Source organism: Arvicola amphibius, chromosome 12 (assembly GCF_903992535.2).
Source record: "Arvicola amphibius chromosome 12, mArvAmp1.2, whole genome shotgun sequence".
Classification (NCBI taxonomy): Eukaryota; Metazoa; Chordata; class Mammalia; order Rodentia; family Cricetidae; genus Arvicola; species Arvicola amphibius.
The window spans coordinates 6,460,867-6,464,471 of record NC_052058.2 but is presented as its reverse complement, the minus strand read 5'-3'; the positions used below and the strand labels follow the sequence as shown (position 1 = coordinate 6,464,471).

The 3,605-nt window shown below is 39.6% G+C and overlaps 1 non-coding gene across 1 annotated transcript; it reads left to right on the top strand.

Annotated features, from left to right (window-relative positions):
• The first annotated feature begins 1,699 nt into the window (after positions 1-1,699).
• LOC119799654 lies at positions 1,700-1,806 on the top strand. The gene has a single exon (XR_005282928.1). It is a non-coding gene; the product is annotated as a U6 spliceosomal RNA (small nuclear RNA).
• The last annotated feature ends 1,799 nt before the right edge of the window (positions 1,807-3,605 follow it).

Here is a 3,605-nt window from a genome sequence, read left to right as displayed (position 1 = left end):
ACTCTTTCAGAGGACTCAGGTTCCAGGCCCAGCTCCCACCTCGGGAGGCTCACAACCACACAGAACTCCAATTCCGAGGGATCTGACACCCCTCCTGACCTCCACGGGCACCGGCAAGCACATGAAACACTTCTAATGACACACATACATTTTTTTAAGTAAATCTTTTATAAAAAGAAATACAGCCGAGTTTACCCTTAAATGCTATGTGTGGTGGCTGGTCCACCAGTTATCTCCTGTGTATCCACTGCTCTCCTCCCAGCCACCGGATATACTCCTTTGGGTGACTGATGCTTTATGGTTCCCATTGCCAATCCTAAGTTCTTCCACCCTCTCAGTTTTTATTCTAACTGGGTGGCAGAATTAAAGAGGTGAGTGATGATCGCCTGCTTGATTAAGGGGACAAAACTATTGCTGCTGGAACAAATGGATATAAAATAGCTCGGCCCTATTGGGAGGCTTTCCTGGGCTTCATTTTTCTCCCATTAGACATTAGCATTTAGGCGATTTGTTGCAAAGTGTCAAGACTTCCAGGAGATATCATCATTACAGCACGTGGTTATAGATCTGGAGAGCACTATGCAAGGATAACCTATTAGGCTTGTGAATCACCACCTAAGCATCCCCCATCCTTTGACTACTCTGAATAGATTAATAAGCCCTTCTCTTTGTGAATGGTCAGAACCGGAGACCAAACATCACCATGTTAATCACTAAATCAATTGTCCTGAGTCCTGAGCCCAATTCCGCATTCTGTTCTGAGTTCATCCCACTGGATTCAATTCAAATCAAAAAGAAGAATATTTCCTAAACCCCTTGAGGCTATAGCAGACTTGAAGAGATTCATATGAAGAAGGGGAAGGTGGATTCAGTCTGTTGCCGGTCTGTTTTGAAGATGATTATATTTATTCCTTTCCAAACTAATCTTTGCAGGTGGAAGTCTGTACAAAAGATGCCTGCACGAAAAGCAGTGGAACCCAAGTCAGCACTGCGGAAGATACTCCAAGTGACATTTCAATACCTATAATCCATGATATTACTTCAAGGTACCCAGCTTTTTATCAGTCAATCTAAACAACTTTGATCATAAGAAATGGAAGCAAATATCAAAGAAATCAGTTTAGCCATGAAAATCTCTCTTAAAGGCTGCTGTAAGTATGGGTGCATATCAAACTTCTTATATTTCTCGGATAATCTACACTGCATACCAGAAACATTAAAACCTGATTTCCTGATTCCATATCTCTTGCCTAGTCATCTATTAACAGGTATTTGAATGTAAGAATTTGAATGCAAGGGAGCCTCTTTATTTGAATGTGTCCTTTAGTGAATTCTTTTGTGAAACAAAATTCTGATTTTAACTAGAATAACCACTTTATAACTGAATCTCTTTGAAAATATTTGATTTCTCTATCTCAGATTGCCCTAAAGCTAAAAATAGGTCTCAGATAAATAGAGCAAACAGTATTTGGATAGCTGCTAACAATTTTATCAGAGTCTTAATAGAATCCCTTTCTTTACCTTTTCCTTGCTCAGAAATTACCAGAGGTTGAAAGTGAGGCCTTTAATAATTCAGATTTGGGGCTGGCAACATGGCTCTATGAATTCAAGGCCAACCTGGTCTGCAAAGCAAATTTCAGGAGAGCAAGGGCAACATAGTAAGGCCCTTTATCAACAAATAAACTAAAAATTAGAATAAGTGCTTGCTTTGGCAGCATATATATTAAAATTGTAATGATACAGAGACTATTAGCATGGCTTCTGCACAAGGAAAACACTCAAAAATAGTAATAATAACCCAGTGTTGGCAGTAATAAAGCTCAATGTCATGTCCCAGTGCAAAGTGAGGTTGTAATTGCTGATCCCACTATACTGAATAAGACTGAAGAAGGAAATGTGAACTGTCCCTTGTCCAACTTCGATCCTAACAATATGAATCACTTTTCTGCCATGGGATTCTCTTCTCTATGCTGTGAATATGTTTTATTGCCGTTGATTACTAAAGAAGCTGATTTGGCCAATAACCAGGCAAAAGACAGCCAGGCAAGAAATCCAAACAGAGATACAGGGAAAAATAAAGTGGAGTAGGAAAGACACTAGCAGCTGCTGCAGAAGCAAGAAGTGAGGTAACAAACCATGAGTCTCATGGTAAAATATAGAATAATAGAGTTGGGTTCATTTAAGTTGTAAGAGTTTGTTAATAATAAACCTGAGATAATAGCCAAACAGTTTGTAATTAATAATAAGCCTCAGAGTGGTTATTTGGGAACTAGCAGGTGGGACAGAAACTTCCAGTTACACCTTTCACCTAAACACACATGCACAAACACATATAAACTGACTCCAGCCATCATGGTGTGTTTTCATTCTTAGAGGTTCAGCCAGAACACACTGATGTTTCTAGGATTTTTGAGTTTTTGTTTTGTTTTGTTCTGTTTCACCATCAGTACAAAAAATAGGTTTATTGATTTGCTGTTTTAAATAGGTATGGCCCCCATAGACTCGTGTCCTTGAATGCTTGGCCTATAGGTAGTGGCACTCTTAGGAGATGTGGCCTTATTGGAGGAAGTGTAGGGTAGTCTTTGAGGTCTCGTATGCTCAAACTACACCCAGTGCAGGTTACAGTTCACTTCCTGTTGCCTGTAGAACGAGATATAGAACTCACAGCTACCTCTCCAGTACCATGTCTGCATGCATGCTGCCTGCTTTATGCCATGATGATAATGGACTAAACCTCTGGAACAGTAATCCAGCACTGATTAAATGTTTTCCTTAAGAAAGTTGCTGTGGTCACGGTGTCTCTTCACATCAATATAAACCCTCACAAGACAGTTGACTTTGGCAAATAATAATTATAACAATTATCAAACACAAGTACTGTATGTAGCTACCTCATGTCAAGAATTTTATCTTCTTGAGTGAATTTTCAAACAAACAATACACTCATGTCTGATTTGGGATGTTCTAATTTAAAAAATCCTTTTAGTAGTTTTTTTTTTTTTTTGTCATGTGTACCAGGAATAGGCATGGAAAGGAAGAATGCACAAGTTATTTGAGTACTAAATACTTAATTTTTTAATCAAACATATTTTTAGTTATAACAAAATAAGAAGTAAGAGGAAATTCCAAGGAGAAGATATGATTTTAAGTTTAAAGTTCTGTCTTCTAGTGGGGGTGGGGAGCTAAACATCTACTAAACACTTATAAACTGTGTGAAAATACTAACACTATTGACAATGTACAAGACGAATCCAAAGAGGAAAAGTTTCCGAGTCTAGCCTGGGTGGTAAGGGATGGAGGGAATGCTGGGGGATAGGATGCTGAGTCCATTCCCAGCTGTAGTTCAGATGGGTCTTGCCCTGTTCTTGTCTTCTGGCATTTCTATCAATCAAACTCTGCTGAGTCACTAAAGAATTCGCTTCAGATGATATATTTACAGTCAGCAAAAAGTATTCTCTAAGACTTATGAGAAATTGGCCGGGCGGTGGTGGCGCACGCCTTTAATCCCAGCACTCGGGAGGCAGAGGCAGGCGGATCTCTGTGAGTTCGAGACCAGCCTGGTCTACAAGAGCTAGCTCCAGGACAGGCTCCAAAGCCACAGAGAA